The sequence below is a fragment of the Phoca vitulina genome, unplaced genomic scaffold (genome assembly GCF_004348235.1).
Source record: "Phoca vitulina isolate PV1807 unplaced genomic scaffold, GSC_HSeal_1.0 scaffold37, whole genome shotgun sequence".
Classification (NCBI taxonomy): Eukaryota; Metazoa; Chordata; class Mammalia; order Carnivora; family Phocidae; genus Phoca; species Phoca vitulina.
In genome coordinates, this window is record NW_022589740.1 from 16,420,235 (window position 1) to 16,438,380 (window position 18,146).

At 37.9% G+C, this 18,146-nt stretch overlaps 1 pseudogene; it reads left to right on the top strand.

The window, feature by feature from the left end:
* The first annotated feature begins 166 nt into the window (after positions 1-166).
* LOC116646653 lies at positions 167-17,893 on the top strand (annotated as a pseudogene).
* The last annotated feature ends 253 nt before the right edge of the window (positions 17,894-18,146 follow it).

The following is an 18,146-nucleotide window of genomic DNA, read 5'->3' on the forward strand; positions in this document are numbered from 1 at the left end:
CTTTCTGCTTGTTCCTTCTGGGGCTTCCTTTCTGCTTGGGATTCCTGAAGGCATCGTGCAGGCAAAACTTCCCCACCCTGCAGTGCTTTCTTGTAGCAGCAGCTGAATCCAGTTGGAAGTTTGCCCAGCGCTTGAAGAACCAGCCTCATCACGCCCCACCTCGGAGATGCCAGCACCAGTTAGCAGGTGCGCCCTGCGTTCTGGGGTTTAGCTCCACGGGGCTCACCTCTGAGTTTCTGAGGGTTAATAATTCCAACTTCTTCCCTTTGTACTCTCCAGCCTAGGCGTGGTAGCTGCTTTCTGCCATTGCTACAGCTGTGATAGTGTAGAGGTCTCTTCCTACACGTTCTGTTATAACTATTCATTATATTAAATTCTGTTTGTAAAAATAACTGGACTGTTATCCTGACTGGATTTTGATGCATCTGCCCCTAAGGACCCGACAGTCTGAAGCAGAAGACCGTCTCCTCTGACAAGGATGTGTACAAAGTAAGTGCAGGGAAGCATGGAGGGAAAAGTTCAGGTTCAAATTTATAATATTTATAATATTTATTTATAATATGAAATACTATGCATAGGCATAGATATGCTAATACATATCAACCAAGAAAATCATTAAAAATGTCTTCGCTTTTACAAGTAATAAAATATACCCTTTGAAAAAAAAATTGTTAAAGCATGAATTTATAGCAGCATAACCTTGTGTTCTCTGCAGGACTTCATTGCAACGTGGCTTTGAGAAGTGGCACGGGTTTGCAGATAAGTTCTGCGATCGCGGTGCGACAGACCCTGTCCAGCAGCTAATGCTCCAGGATGAGGCTTCTCCAGACCACAGTTTGACCTTCACTCTTCGAGAGTCAAGGAACAAAATGATCCAATTCTCCCGGGAAGGTAGGAGGCTAGAGAGCAAAGTGGTAAAGCAAACAATCAAATAAAGTCAAAATTAATCGAATAGGTCGAAGGTAAATAGAGTGTTTTTTGAAATTTCTGAATTTGACCATTCTGCTTATAGATGTAATTTGAGGATATTGAGCAGCCAAAGCAGAGCTCTTCACTGGAAAGATACTGGCTTACCTTAAGCCCTGTAAGAATGTCCCATAAAAAAATAGCAAGTTGGAATAAACACACATCAGGGACTTTTGTATAGTTTTCTATCAGAGCAGCAAAGATATATTTATAAATAGTAGTTTTGACAGAGTATTCGAGTGCTTTACAAACCAAACATCTATTGAGGAGCTTAAGAGAAATTTGAGCATTATAGGGTCCATGCCAGATTAATTTTGATGTCAAAGAACAAGTTGGCCCACTACCTACTATTTTGCTGCTTTGATATTAATATTTGTGGAGACTTTTTGAAAGTCTCTAAAGCTATCTTTCTCATCTTTGTATCTCTACTGACTAATACCTGACTCATGGTAAGTTCTTAAAGATTTGTTGAAGAAGAAGAATTTAGTCAATACAGTCCGCCATCCTGATTTAATGAATATTCAGATGTGTAGACCATCTGCCGGACTGTTTAAAAAATAAAAACAAAAACAAAACCTTAAATAACTAAATTCTAGTAAGTTGAAATGGCTTCAAGGGAGACTGAGATTCAGCTACTTTGCCAAGGTCATTTAGCTACTTTGTGATGGAGCCAAGATTTGATCTCGGGGCTGCCAAACTCACACCCAGCTCTTATCCACAGTCTTAAACTGCTTCGAAAAGTCTCTGAACCTCTTTGTGTTTTGGTTTTCACATCTGTAAAACTGGACAAAGAATACCTACCTAATTAGGTTTAATTTAACCAATAAATAAAATTCAGTTTGTTGACAATCAAAATTGAAATTCCTGTTTTCAAAAATCTGTTGAGAAATGTTTCTTAGTAACTGGAGACAGATTGAAAAAAAACTCTCCTAAAAATTAGTATGATTTAGTAAAGGAGGCCAGCTGAAAGGGGGAAATTGTTTCGGACAGTATTTTTTTTTTTTTAAACTAGATCCAGGCAATATTTCTTACAACTTTTCAAAGCTATGTGATGATTTTAAAACCATATTTATAGAAACAATTTCCTGGCTTTAAAATTAATTTTGGTATTATATGGTATTTACTTAAAAATAACTCTTCCTTGTTTCGAAAATATTAAAAGCATACTAAAAGGAAAATTGTAAAATGATTTGAACATTATTTAGAATGAAATTTTAGATTATATCATGGCAAGAAGGCAAACCTTGAAACTGACTGTAATTAAAATTTCATGTGAAAATGTGGACTCACCCAAGATGATGAGCAACAATGTGCCATATAAATCATAACTGCTCTCAGCACCCCTGGCATATTTTTTTTCTATTTTTCTCTTGGGCTCTCAATTCTTTCTATATCAAACTATTAAATTGTGTCTTTCCTTCAAAACCCAACTTAAAAACCAACTCTTACAGTGCCTAATAGATTGCAGGAACATAATACTTCCTTTCTTTTTTTCCAAGGAGTCTTACCAATTTTCCTCTACCCTCCTCTGGTCTCTGTTATTAATCTCCCTTTTCCTCATTCTTAGAGCATGTTAAATCCATGACACAGTGTGCCTTGATTTGGGCTGGGTGTGTCACCGGCTCTTCTGCCAAAATGAACTGTAGAATAGCAGGGACTTCATCTCTATGGAAATCTTCATATTTCTCACTGCATGCTGTTTTCCACACAGTATGTACTCAATTAATGTGTGTGTGTATAACAGAATTACCCTTGGCTGGTCTCCTTCAAAGCTGATTTCTAAAGAGACAGGTAAATTCTCTCTTGTCCAACTCCATTTGTATCTCTTGATATCCATTCCATGTCCTGCAACCTGAAATTATGTGGGACCGGTGGTCTCCATCTCATATTCTTGTAACCATTTAGAGTGCTCAATTTAAAACATAACAGGTGCCCCAACTGTAGGTGGGCAACTTGCTCCATAGCAGATTTAAATTGACCAGGAAGATCATTTTAAAATTCTAACCCTAGACCTCTTACTGTGAGAAATTCTGGCCTTTGTGAACACCATCCAAAGGGCAACATGGTACAATGAGAAGCACTTGAGCTTTGAACCCCATATCTGAAATTTACTACCTCCGTTGCTTTGATGATAGTAATTGATTGAATATTTGTAGTCTACCATTAATCCTCAAAATAACTGAAGGCTTTTAGTCTAGACCAAATCCCATCCCTATCTGACTGATAAAGAATCTGAGGATCAGAGAGTCAACTTTCTTCCCAAGTCAAGTAGCTAGCTAATGGTTGTACTGGGACTAGAACTCAAGGCAATGAAACTCAAGCCCCAACTCTTAACTTCAAGTGATACTGCTTCATTAAGTTCCTTAGCTTCTCTAAGTTTTCTCATCTTAAAAACCAAAGACATAATTTCTACTTCATTGCGTTGTTGAGACGACAGTCCAGTGAACATTAGCTTCCTTTCACCTGGAACTGTGCAACTTCATCAACCTAAATCTATCTGAATTAAGATCTTTGGTAGAAACAAGGAAACCTTCTATGTATGTAATGCCCTAAATTCCACCTGTGTTTTTCCAACTGATTATTGACTTCCCAATGACGCAAGCGTTCAGTGGATGCAGAATTGGGTCTCCAACAGGGAGCAAGACACCTTCCTTAGTCCTCAGCCATTTAAACACATTTGCTGTGAATGATTGAGGACTTTAAAAGAGCACTTGCCACATTTTATTGACAATAACTTGTCTCTCTACAAATAGAAACAATTGTGTGAATTTACATATGTATCAACCCGAGATGGGTTAGCTGTATATGACACCGGTGAGGAAAACTAAGGTCTAGCCGAAACGGTCTTTAGTTTCACAAAGAAGAGGAAATCTTACTCCTGCTTCCCACTGAGAAAAATAATGGACAAAGAAAGTACAAATGACCTATAGTACCCTCCTCTTTTTCCACAACAAATGGTCAACAATCAGTGATAATATTATGATGTTGATTTTTTTTAAAGCTGGCACGTCATCAATTTTCATTTCTTTCTTCTTTACTCTTCACATATGGTGAGATAAGGTCAATGAATATGTACTTTCTGATGAATCATTTTCTTTTGATCCTTTCCCTAACTCTTATTCAACTGAGACAACATGGAGAACATTTCCAGGGTTTACGTGTGACACGATATATATATATATATATATATATTAGCTATTCTATATTTATATATATATTAGCTATTATATATATATTTGTCCCTCAGGTAATAGATGAGGGGACCTGCGTTCTAGTGTCTGCAATTCCCTTTCTGCCTATCAGACACTGGGAAAACTACAGAATTTCTCTGAAATGTAGTATCCTCACTCACAAATGGTAGTTCTGCAAACATTTAATCAAGCACTCTTTATGTAACACACAGTGTGGTGGGAGGTGTGCAAGGAGGATAATGTTGCCCTGATTCCTCTATAAAACCTTTGCGAGATTAAGTGCTCAAATGCTTTGTTTCCAGCTCCAGAGGTTGATCAATCTCATTCTGAGGAGGTCATGCAAATGGAAGCTCTTTGTGAACTGCTAAGTTCGCTAAAGATACTAGAGATGCCAACTTTGGTAATGAGGATAGCAGTGCTGATGGCCATGAGGAGGAGGATACTGAGAATCATCACTAACCTGTGTTTAGGAAAGGGTTGACGCAGCTCTACTGGACTTGCCAAGGGCTTCAAAGAAGCAAATAAAACCTTCATGGGCATGGAGATGGGATAGGAAATGAGAGAAGTGTCTGCCTTGATCTACTAGAAGGTTGCTCCATGGAGCCTACAGCACATATACAAACATTGAGTTCAAGTTCTTAGAGATCAGATTCCTGAGATCTTGATTACATGTGTCAATAAACAGATTAACACATATTACAGACAAGATCCCAGGCAGAGTTAGGCAGAAACTCAGACATAGAAGGGTCTGCTGCATTGTCGGTAATTTTCTAAGCTGCTCAATGAAATTTACAGGTTGAAATTTTTCAGAGCATCTCACTGGGAAAAACAGTCCCAGAACTGATAACTCACCCCTCCACATCTGGCTATTTTTAGTACATTGAGTGCTCGTTGCCGTAAAAGATCAAACTGAAGCACTTGACATCCACGCTAGTTTGCTCCTTGAGTTAAATGAGATTAAAATCTAGGAATGAGAAATTTTTATCTCTCATTTTTTTTACATGTGATACCAATACAGTTTCTAAAAGGAATCCCAAAGTCATTACACTCTACTGCTATCATTCTTTCAATAAACGTAATTGAGATTCCTGAATTTCTAAATTAGACAGCTAGATGTGTATCATATCATAATTTGTACTGAAGCCAAGATTCAGAACTCTACAGCCAAATATCCACTTCATTTTGTGTGATGATGTGTCATTGTAGATATAATCAGTATGGATAAGAATCTAAAATAAGAGTTCAAAATTATGTGTATCAATCTAAATCCAAATGATGAATGTCAGAATATATTCATTCCTTACTGCTCCTGTAACAGATCACCACACACTTAGTGGCTTAAAACAATGCAGTTCTGGAGGTCAGAAGTCCAAAATCAGTTTCACAGGGTTAACATCATAGTGTTCGACAGAACTGGCTCCTTCTGGAGGCTCTGACTGGACAATCTGTTCCTTTACCTTTTCCCCCCGCTGCCAGTAGCCACCTGTATTTGGCTTGTGGCCCCTTCCTTCATCTTCAAAGCCTGTTTATCATGCCACTTTCTCCTCTTCTGTAGTCAGATTTCTCTCTGCCTCCCTCTTAACAAGGACACTTACAATGATAATATCGCAAGGATATTATCCCCATCTCAAGATCCTCCAGGATAATCTCCCCATCTCAAGATCTTTTATTTAGTCAAATTTGCAAAATCTCCTTTTTACCATGTAAATTAACATTCACAGATTCTGGGGATTAGGATGCGGACATTTTGGGGAGCCATTATTCTGTCTACCACACAGATGCATCACTCATGATTGAGGGCTTGTATGGACCTCACCCAGATTTCCTAATGATAAAACGGCTTTTGATTTCATGTCTTGATTTGTTTATAACAGTGAGTTCTATGGAGAACTCCAGCTAGAGTAGCTGGCATTCAAGATCATGAGATGGGATAAATAGCATAAAAGAGCAAGTTGGGGCACCTGGCTGGCTCAGTCTATAGAGCATGTGACTCTTAATCTTGGGCTCATGAGTTCAAGCCCCACGTGCAGAGATTACCTAAAAATAAAACCTTAAAAAAAAAGAAAGTAATAAATTAAAAAGTCCCAGTGTACCTCCCTCAGGTTAACTGAGGACAGGATGATTTTATATCTCAAGAGAGCTCTTGCTTGCCCTCAGTCTCCAAATGTTTAATTAAAAGCACATCCAAAGCCAATGAAAGCCAGCCTGTGTTGAAAATCTTCAGGAGTAAACAAAACAAAAGATACTCAATGGAGATGTATTAGTTTTTTATCCAAGTGGTTTCTCCTGGAACAATTTTCTTTCAGTTTTTTATACTAACATATTATAAAAAGTCAAATCTGAAATCTGATTCAGAACAATCTCCTAAAAAAGAAATCCAATTTTCCAGGAATAGCTAATACTTGAGATGCGTCCTCAAATATCTAGACCAAGTGTATACAATCTGACTAGTTTGTCAGTATAACCATAAAATGTATTTGAAAGAGCTCTTAACAACCTAATTTAGGGTGAACAATAGATATTTAACTTTGCTAGGCAAATGCAAATCTATCACAAGAGAAATCTTCATTTGACCTTTGAAGTGAGGATTACAAGGCAGGGAGAGTTTGATCTTTCCAGCCTTTAGGATCTCATTCCTTTAAGGGGTGGGGCGAAATGGGGGCAAAGTGGGGGAGGGGGAAATTTGATCTTAATCCCTGTGGGATTGAGAACCACGGATCCACCCCAAGTATTGATATGCAGAGAAGCAGCAAGGGAAGGAAAAACTGGTGAGGATAATTGATCCTCACTTCAATAAAAAGGCAGAGGTTTACACTGTGACACCTGAGGATCTTCACATTTCCTCATTTAAAGAAAATCTATGTGTATGTGTTAATATTAATTGTAAATTTCAGGGGTTCAGGTGCCACTATCTGGTGACTCCTTTATAAACCATATGACAGAGCAGGTGTTGTCTGTAATAAGGCAAGCATTATTTTATAAAATTGTGCATGTCGTTTTATTTTCCAGAGGATTTATGACCTGTGCTCAAGTAGTACAGATCTGCGCATCTAAAAGTTAACTTAAAGCTCAATTTTCCACTGTCGTCATTACTGAGCATGTGGAGAAGTGTTTTGAATTCTAAATAACATTTCCCCCCCACAAATAATTTTATTTGTATTTATCTATTTATTTTTTTAAAGTAATCTCTGCACCCAGCGTGGTACTTGAAATCACAACCCTGAGATCAAGAGTTGCACACTCTACCAAGTGAGCCAGCCAGCTGTCATGCTCCCCCCAAAAAAAGCAATCTTAAATATCTTTTCCAATAATAGTGTGGGATGGTATATTCCATTTGTTTCAATAGTTGTGTTCTTAAAATACAAACTACATTTTTATAACTCAAATTGAATGTTAATAATCCCAAACTCTCACTATGTAAAGAAATTGGCGTGCTTCTGTTAAAGGCAGATTCCACAAAGATTATACATTATTTCTAGTCATGGAGAAACCGAGGCACAAGAAGAATGAGTGGCTGGCCCCAAAACACCAGCAGACAATTCTAGCACAGTGAACCGACAGACTTTTGACCTCCAGCCAGAACCATGAAAAATATACTAACTTCCCTCCCTAAAGCTGAACATCTTTTAATTAAAGATTATTAACTGCAAATTTAAAATGTTAAGAAAAAATTTAATCCTTTTTGGTATTCCAAGTCATTGTTTCAAACACAAATTCCCTGGAAAATTACTTCAATTGTGCACTTTTGCCTGTCCTATGTTGACCCAACCTTAGGTCTCAGTGAATTTTGTTTTGTTTTATTATTTGATTAAGTCTCATCCAACCCTTCTCCCTGGCAGTCAAGGAAACCTCTATCCTGAATGGAAACATTTAGATTTGCTACTTTTAAACTCAAGGATTAGCTTTGCACTTGGGGAATCTTTGGGTAGCATCAAACCCACCCTACAGAATTCTGCAATTTAATTTCACTTATAAATTTAAAGGGCTTACAGCTGTCTTCATAGTTAAATGAGGATTTACGGAGATGTTGCCTTCCCGGGTGGCAGAGGTAATTCCCCAACCGGCAGGACTTCTGCACTACCTGAAGTAGACGGTTTGACCAAGGAGGGTGAAATTAGCACGCACACACAAAACATACCATCTGAGGCTTTCAGAAAATGCAGATCCAGGGGGAAATCTTAGAGCATCAGTTACTTTGAGGATTTTTTTTTTTTTTTTTTTTTTTGCTATATTGTAGTTGGAGAGATTTGTGTGCTTTTTACATGCACAGCTGTGGAGCGTCTGGGGAGGTTTCTTGCTCTTTTTCATTTTTGCGTATCAGCCAAAAACCAAGATCTAAGCACCAAATGTAGTATCATAAGCCCCACATATGATGTAGGTGATTCTCCAAAGGATGCTAGACAAGGAACTGATTAAAATCCAAGTGGGCATTATAGCAGAGAGGCAGTCCCAAGCGTAGCATGATGAGGAGAGAAACAGCTGAACAGGTGGGAGCCAGGGCTTTGTTTTCTGGTTGTGTTTGTTGTTATTGCTGTTTGTTTGCTTGGTTCTCACTCTGGCTCTAACCATTCTATACAGACTTGGCCAAATTAATGGAACTTTTGTTCCGTACTGGTAAGATAAATATCTGTTGTACAAATAAATCCATGAACAAACCTGAGATTGATCTTCGCTACGTGACCTTGGCTGAGCAATTTGATCTCTATGCCTGTATTTCTTTGTCTCATGAATTAATCTAAATAAACTGTAGGATTTATTTTGGTTCCAAATATTAATAGTTAATATTTACGGAGCACTTACTGTGGGTTGGGCAATATTCTAAGCACTTCCATATACCAACTTCTTTAATCTTCACAAAATCTTAACAAGTAGTAGTATTACCTTCACTTAACAAATAAGGAATCTGAGACAGAGAGGTTAAATAACTTGTCCGATGTCAAATAACTTGTAAGTGGCAAAAATCAAAATTAAACTAGAAAGATTGAGCCCAAACTCCATTATTCTAATGACAATTCTATACCACCTCTCTAAAATGCTATGGACAAAAAGTGAGGATGTGAATTTTTATGTACTACCTCAAACTAGATCTCTCCAAAATGTAAATATTTTTTTTATTAGCAAAGAATATATTAACCTTAATCTTTGAATCCCACCCCAACCTGAATGCTCCCTGCCTTCCAAAGACCAATCGTATCTCTTGGTACCCCAACCTCAATGACATCTCTTGGTTTACCTTGTCTTTGGCTCTTATCCTGGGTCTCTGCCTGTGGCTGGGAGAAGATAGGAGAGAATCCATTGTCAATCATTTGAAAACAAACAGGAGCAGTAAGTTGAGTGTTGTGTTTTGGAGGATGCATAGAAATGTCAAATGAATGTCCAATAGGAAACAGATCACACATTTGAATGAAAGTAATTAGGAGGGTTTATTTATAAACAGACTAGATATTTATAGGGAGCTTAAGGGTACCACAAGAAATAATACACGAACCTGGGGTTAGCAGCAACAGAACTATTACCACACTCCTTGGCCTGAAGGGAAGGGACTTGTTACCAGAACCGTGAAGGGGAGAGTTTTGTTGAGCAGCCACCTTTGGGAGAGTAATGACCTTAGATGGAGGGACACAGCCAGCCTGAGACCAGCCTGTGGAGAGAGGAAGAGAAACTAAATACCTGATCTCACTTTTTTCTCTCTAGTCTCCTGGGAAGGATTCTCACTGGCCAAACCCAACAGGAAACCAGTAGGCCAAGGAGTCAGTTTGTGTAATCCACAGAGTAGCCTCCTGGAGAAGGAAGTGGGGTAGACGAGAATGAAAATTATATGGTGAGGACGAAATGCAAGATACCTGGCAGACCTACATCAAGCTGATATTTACTAAGAGAGCTGCTGTGGGTCCAGCAAGGTTATTTACCCAGAAATAAATTCTGAAGACCAACCCGTAGCTCAAAATTACCTGCCTGAACCCCAAGAGCCCTTAATACTTACCAAAAGGTTTGACTTTACCACCTTTTATCTGTATCTATTTTCTGAGTAATTTTGAAGAAATTTATTTCTTTATGCTCTAGTCTAAGATTTAGAGGTCAAAATGTTATAGTTTTTCCTAAGAACATTGTCTAAAGTTTTCAGTGAAGTAACCAATGCAACGTCATCTCAAACCCATCCCTCCAATAGACCCTGCAGCAAGTGTCAGGATATAGTAATTACTAATTTTATCATTAAAGTATTGAGAATTTTCAAAGAGAAGGAAATGATATTCTTCCTTCTTGTGGCACCCATCAATAAAGCACCTAGCAGTTTTATATCCTTTCCATTCAAAGCACCTTTCCATTCTTTTATTAGTGATTCCTCTCATTATCTATTCAAAGTAGGGCAAAGTTTGTTTTGTGTTGTTCTGTTTTTTTCCCCAATTAATAAACCTTAAGGGCAAACAGATTAGGTGACTACCAAAGATCATGCAGTAGAACAACATGGCGGTGGAAGAAATCTAGAAATTTAATCAATGTTAAACAGCAATAAGACCTCAGGGCAGCAACTTCTAACTCTGAGGTCAAGAATACGACTAACAGAATAGTTTCTAGTGATTCAGAAAACAAGTAGAATTATGCATAGCCAGAGAGCTCTTTAGTTACAGAACTTGTGTTAGTCCAAATAGGCCAAAGTATGCTGCACTAACAAGCAACTCTAACACTGGAGTGGTTAACACACAGAATCTTTTTTGTTCGGCTCACAAAATCTGCTGGGGTCCAGCATCTTTGCAGACCAGCTCCCTTCCAAGTGGTGATTCAGGGATCTAGGCAGTTTTCATTTTGTAGCTGTCATCTGGAACATGAGACCCCCAGCTTGCTACACAGGAGAAAAAAGAACTGGAGGGTTTCCTTTACATGCTTTAGCCCAGAAGTGACACACATCACTTCAAGTTAACAGCCTTTGGTTGGAGCTAATTACATGACCCTGCCTATCTGTTAGAGCTGGGAAATGTGTCAGAGCAAATGGATATTTGGTGAGAGGTAAATGTCTCTGCTACAGTCCCATCTCCAGATAATTATGCAGGCAGAACAGGAGCTGCTAGAGTGGGTGTGAGGGGCCACTTAGGTACATTTAAAAAAAAGAAATAGATCCTTTTTAGTAAAGGAGTCTTGTTCTCTCTACCTTCCCCTGGATCTAAACTTCTTTACAAAAGAAGGTTAAAAATGGATACATTTATTAATGTAGTATTACCATTGAATATCATTCTAAATATTCTTGCTAAAGCAAATATGATGTAATTGCAAAAGCACAGGGTTTAGAATGAGATGCTATATCCTCAGCTCTACATTGGGAACATCACTGATTTTCTCTAGCATCAGTTTTCTTATCTATAGGATGAAAATAAAAATGCCTTGCCTTAAGGGTTGTTAGGAAAGTAGGCTATTTTGCCCTAGTCCTAAGAGCCAGGGAAGGAGTTCTGAGAAGAGACAACTGATCAGAGACATGAAGGCAGAGGAAGGATTTACAGATGAAAGGGGCTAGGAATCAACACCATCTCAGTGTTGGGAGGGACAACTTCAAATAAGAGGATTGAAAGAAAGTCACTGGAACAGAGAGTGCAGAGGGGAACTGAACATGGACCTTGTAGGTATGTCCAGAATTTTGGTCTCTTAGAATAACTAAAAGCAAAGGGAAGACCTTGATGGAGACTTCTTTGGCTTGACATGAAGGAAATGACAAGGTCTGGTTGTATCTCCAAAGGATCACTCAGGTTGCCTTGAGGAGAATCCAGGAAGCAAAGAGTAATGTCAAGGAGACTCATTAAGGGACCATGGAAGTAGATCAACAGAGAGATGATGATAGTTTGGATTAAGGAGGTGTGGAAAAAAGGTAAGATGGAGGAAGGTATTTAAAAGCAAAACTCAACAGGACTTGATGGCAGATGGGATCTCATGTATTAGGGAGAGGGAGGTGTGGAGAATAGTTCCTAGGTTTTTGGCTTGCCCAACTGGATGAATGTACATCATTCCTTGAAATTAACCCTAGAAGGAGACCAGGTGTGGGATACAGGAGGAAGATCAAGAGTTGACTTTTAGATGTGTTGAATTTTAGTTCCTTTGAGGAATTCAAGTGGAGATGACAAGAAGAAATCTCTGTGATGTATAAAATGCCTAGTGTTTCTGGCACATAGTGCAAAAAAAAAAAAATGACTGTTGTTATTGTTGTTATTATTATTATTATAATTATAATTATTATTATTATTATTACTACTACTCTTACGGCCTTCCACAAGCTACACCCAATTTACCCATCCAGACCAAAACAATACTATTTGCTTTCAGATAAAATTTGTCATCTTATTTCCATCTAATCTGTTTCCAACCTGTCCATCCTTTATGGCCCAGTTCAGATTCACTTCCTCTATGCTCTAAGCTGTTCTGTCTGAGGCTCTCTTCTTTCTCAACACTCTCTTTGGGCAGTCTTACTACTCACATGGATGCAAATTACCACCTGTGCTGATGTTCCTCAGTGCATAAGTATCTCAACTCCAATTTTCCTCTTGAGATTCAGACTCACATATTCAACCATATCTTGAATATCACTAATTGGTTATCCCACAGGTACCTCAAGTTTATTAGGATTATCACATACGCATCACTTTCCCTCAAACTGCTCTTTCTTCTGTGTTCTGTATCTTAATAGATATATTAAATGTAAATTATATATAAAAATGTAATTTTTAAAACAAATTTGAACATCACATTTTAGTGTCTAAGTTCCTTAAGGCACAAATAGTGTCTGTTTGTTCACCGCAGTGTATCCAGCACCTAAGGTGATGTTTGGCACAGAGTAGGGACTCATTACATACTGAAGAAATGAATTAATTACTCCTTACTCTCTTTTATTCCTCATATTCAATAAATTACCAAGTCCCATCAATTCTTCCTTCCAAATACTCTTTTAATCCTTCCTATTATCATGAATACTAACCTAGTTCAGACTACTATAATTGCATTAATAGTGTCTTAACTAATTTCTTTGCCTCCAGTCTTGTCTCCTAAAGCAGAGATGGCTAATTATATCCAATACCCACACTCTCTTCTTCCTTTTGGTGATAGAAGTGAGCACCATGCCTCCCAGCTAGAGACCACATTTCCCAACCTTCCTGGCACCTTCATATGACCAAGCTACGATGTCACCTGGCCAAGGATGTTCTGATCAATAACCTGAGAACAGAAGTGACATGTGCACCTTCTGAACCACATTCTTAAAATAGAAATATTCGTCCTCCTCTTCTTTCACCTTTCTGCAGTCTGGATTGTGACAAGATAGTGGTGAGTCAGGTTCAGCCTTACAAGTGAAAACCTTAGGGGATGAAGGAGCCAAAAGATAAAAGGAACCCTATCCTCTTGGACTTTTTGCCACCTCAAACTTTTATGAGAGAGAAAAATAAATCTATCTTATGGAAGCCATGATTATTTGGCTTCCATTAAAATAACCAAACCAATGCCCTAACTATTAATCCCTTCTTTCTCCCAGCCAGAATCTTTCTCTTGAAATGCAGCTAAAACAATGTTATTACATTGTAAATCTGACCAGAACTTCCCCCTTGTCTTATTTACTTATTTATTTATTTATTTATTAAAGTAATCTCCATGCCTCATGTGGGGCTCGAACTCATGACCCCAGATCAAGAGTGGCATGCTCTACCAACTGAGCCATCCAGGTGCCCCTCCCCTTGTCTTATTTATTTTTGTAGCCTTCCGAGGGCTTAGTACATGATCTTGTTTATAGCAAACACTCAATAATATTTATTGTTGATTGATAAATTATGAAGTTTTTCTAGTAGAACCTAAGTTATGAAATTTAACTCTTACTTGTGTGTGACATCATGCCTAATCACTGAATGAGATAGCAGCTTGAGGTTTCCTCAACTTCTGTAGTCACCCTAGGCTGGGCTTCACTCCCCAGCTCCATTATCTGATGACCAAACAAAGGGTCAGCAATCTTTCTGATGATGAGAATTATTCATAAAGGACAGAATTCCCCCAAGTGCCACTGACCACTGTAATGGCAAGGAAGGAATACAATAAGAAATTGGCAGAAGCAGAGAAAACAACACAGAACTCTGTTGAGTGAGAGGCAGTAGGAAGTCATTAGATATTGGTTCGTACTTGGTGATGAAGGCTGTACTTGTGACCACTACAGATTAAACCATTATAATATCTTGAGGTGCTGCATTGCTACTGGGAAGATGATCATTTCAAATTTAGATTTCTATTCAGCTAATGTTCCTTGAGGCCCTACTCTATGCCAAGAGCTGTCCATGAAAAAAATTTCCTAAGATAGTTCAAAAGTTCTACTCCCCCTCCAGAGAGGTAGATGACCTGAGTCTTAGCAGGATCTCCCAGAATAGGACCATATTTGAAGTCCCCCCTACATGCATTCTCCCAAGTTCTAATCCACTCAGCTCCTAGAGTTGTGCTAAAATGGGGATAGTGTCAGAGACTTCATCAAGTTCAAAGCTACCTCCTCCCCCCAATGTATGTTCTTAAAATATTTGTTAATTTTTCTACTTGTATAAAGTATTTTGTCTGATAACTATGAGTTGTCAGCGAGATTCTCTCATAAAGTGCTATTTATAACACAGTTGTTTTTCACAAAGCACTCCATTACACTTGTCATTTGGAAATGAGAGCCACATTTTTGTGTGACACACAGAACAAATTAAACCAGACAAATAAAAGCACCTGGGCAACTGATACCTTCAGCTGGGTCCCTACAATTCCTCATTAGTTTATATTTACTTTCTCTTCTTTTTCTTTTTTTTTAAATTTATTGTTCAAATTTTACAGTTCAAAGAAATTAGCTAATCTAGATGTTAAAAGGCAATGAGTATCATTTGGAACTGAAAGTGTCCTTGTTCATAGTGAAGTTTTTAAGTGATGCAAGTTTTTGTTGTTTTCCCCATGGACTGTAGTTCACAAGGCAGAGAAGTTTTAAAGTAATGTAAATAACACAAATTCCCAATTGCTTAAAAAAAATTACAGCTTGCTTTCTAAAAACTTATCTCAATTTTAAACCCACTAAAGTTTAGAAAATTCCTGTAGTTGACCTGAGCAGAAGAAACACCTGAAGCCTTGAGGCACAGTAACTTTTAGAAGAAAAAAACACATTAATATTTCATGTGGAAGGAATTTTTCAAGGTGCATATCAGTTGTCCAAACCAGTGAGATCACTCACTTTCACCACCAGTTTGTGTCTTTTGAGTTCCATTTGGTATGATTACCTCTAGTCTTATTTTTACTGTTTTTTATCTCATAAAAGTAGTTATCATTATATAGCAATAATAATAATAAAGTATACGTAATATTTTTTCCCCTGGACATTAAACAATAAGCATATTTTGACTGCAGCTACATGTTCTTCATGGCCATTATAATAGGCAGAATAATTGTTCCTCCAGATGTTTATGTCCTAATTCCTGGTACCTGTTACTGTTACCTTACATGGCAGAAGCAAACTTGCAGATGTGATCAAGTTAAGGACTTTGAGATAGGGAGATTATTTTGGATTGTCTAATCAGCTGGGTCCTTCAAAGTAGAGAAGCATTCCCAGCTGTGCTCAGAAGATGTGACTGTAGAAGACTGGTCAGAGGGATACAACATTGCTGGATTGAAGAAGGAGAAAGGGGGTCATGAGCCAAGGAATTCCTCTAGAAGCTGGTAAATTCAAAGAAACAGATTTTCCCTTAATAATGTTCAAACTTGGGGACATTTGTATTGTTGGTGTTGCATTATTTGTGCTTTGCTCTGGTGCTGTACTCACATAATATTCCTAGAGAGCTAGACTGGACAATGGAACAGGGCATAACTCAAGAGGGAAAAATAGAATAAATAAATCATTTTAAATAAATCAAGATGGAGGGGCTCCTGGGTGGCTCAGTTGGTTAAGCGTCTGCTTTCAGCTCCGGTCAGAATCCCAGGGTCCTGGGATCGTGTCCCATGTCAGGCTCCCTGCTCAGTGAGGAGTCTGCTTCTCCTTCTCCCTCTGTCTGCTGCTCTCCTGCTTGTGCTCATGTTCTCTTTTTCTCTGTCAAATAAATAAATAAAATCTTTTAAAAAATAAATCAAGATGGAAAAATAGAATAAACGAAATAAAATAGTTAAATTTTACAGTTACTTTAGCTTATGTCTTATTTTGACAGAAGTTTCTGGAGCCAAACTTGGAAATACCTTTTCCATTGTGTTCTGATGGATGGGCAGAAAGTCATGATAAATATTGGGAGGGTGACCCCAGGAAAGTGAGGGACAGGACTTCTCTGAAGGCACAGTAATCACTTTCCTCAAGGTACACAGCTACATATTGGTTGATCAGACACTTGACTATTAGCTCCCAATAAGTCTTAGTTATTAGTAATTAATTGTGACCCAAGGGAATGTTATGTAGCCATGAAAACTATCATGCATATTCATTTTTTAATAGATGTTCATGATATATTGGTAGAAAAAGAAGGTAATGGAACAGTATGAGAATATTAGTCAACGGTTATTTGGAAAATTTTGGAAGGATGGCAATCTCCGGGCAGTAGGCTTTCAGGAGAGGTATTTTCTGTTTGGTTATCAACATAACTTTTTTTTTTTTTTTTTTTTACAATGACTGTGAACTACCAGTACTATATAATAATAATGTTTCTAAATGTGTAACAACACTAATGTGAACTTTCCAGAGTCAGATTTTCATTAGTAGCTGTACAAACATGCTGGGGATATAACAATTCCCCTTGGAGCCTCAGAGCTGGTTACTCCATGGCAGACAAAAGTAGAAAACTGACGTGGCTTGAAAAACACCAGCCACATTTCTCATCAGGACACCCTGAGAACCATTCAAAAACTTGTGAATGAAGTTTGATTGCCCATCTGCGTCTCAAAAACCCTCCAGGGTTAGGAAAGACAGCCACAATCCTAGCCCATGTTAAGCAATTATACAGAGATTAAAAAAAAAAAATCAACAACTTGCTCTTGGAGTAATAGATATCATTCCAGGACCAATCCTGTACTTTACCAGCACAGGACAATGTCTAAGAAGGGCTTAAAATTAGAGGCTAACTAATGCCATGACTCAAGATGCTCAGAATACTTGAAGTAGAGTAATTGAGAAATTTATGAAGAATCCATATTTTACCTCATCTGTACCTATCAGTTGAAGATTATCCTTGCATTACAGTCCTGGTATATAATGTTCCAAGTTAGTCCTCTGACTCCGGAACTCATTGTTCCTATGTAAGACATGTCATAAGAGAAAAGAAAGTTGCCATAAGTGAAGATGGACTGAAAGCACTTGTAATTCTTTCCAGTAAGAGGTATGTGAAGGGCTCTTCATGTCTTACAGAGCACCAAAATGGTTTTTGGGAGGGGGATAGGACAGAATGTATACATGTGTATGGAACACCACCTTTAAGTGTGATTTTGCGAACATTCAGGACTGGATTTTGAATCAAGACCTTACTATACTTCATAGAAATATTATGGAGTTGAAAACTCTGAAGAGGTTAGCATTACATAATATCCTTATTTGACTTAGAATGGACTTTACGCCATCAGTTCAAATACAAATGACCAAAATGGCAGACATTGAGTACAAACTTTTTGTTGATACCAAAAAGAAGCAGATTCAGCTGAATTTCTTAACTTCTGCGTTTAAATCATCAGAGACTCTATTGTTGCAGAAGCTTAGACTTCTAGCTATAATTCAAAGAAATCAGCAGTAGCAGTTCAAGAACAAAACACATAGTTATGTGATTGAACTACAGTCACCCAAAACTATTAGGAAACAGAGGTTCAGGCTTAAGTCGGCAGAATTTTTAAAAGTACTGCATTTGTAGTATAGTAAAGATATAGAAGGCAAGATTTGATGTATAAGTACTTTATTGTAGTATTTGTCTTTTACAGAAAAAACACCAAAAAAAAAAAAGCTTATGTCCATCTTAAGGGTTTTACTCTTCAATTGCTTAGATGAAAGAA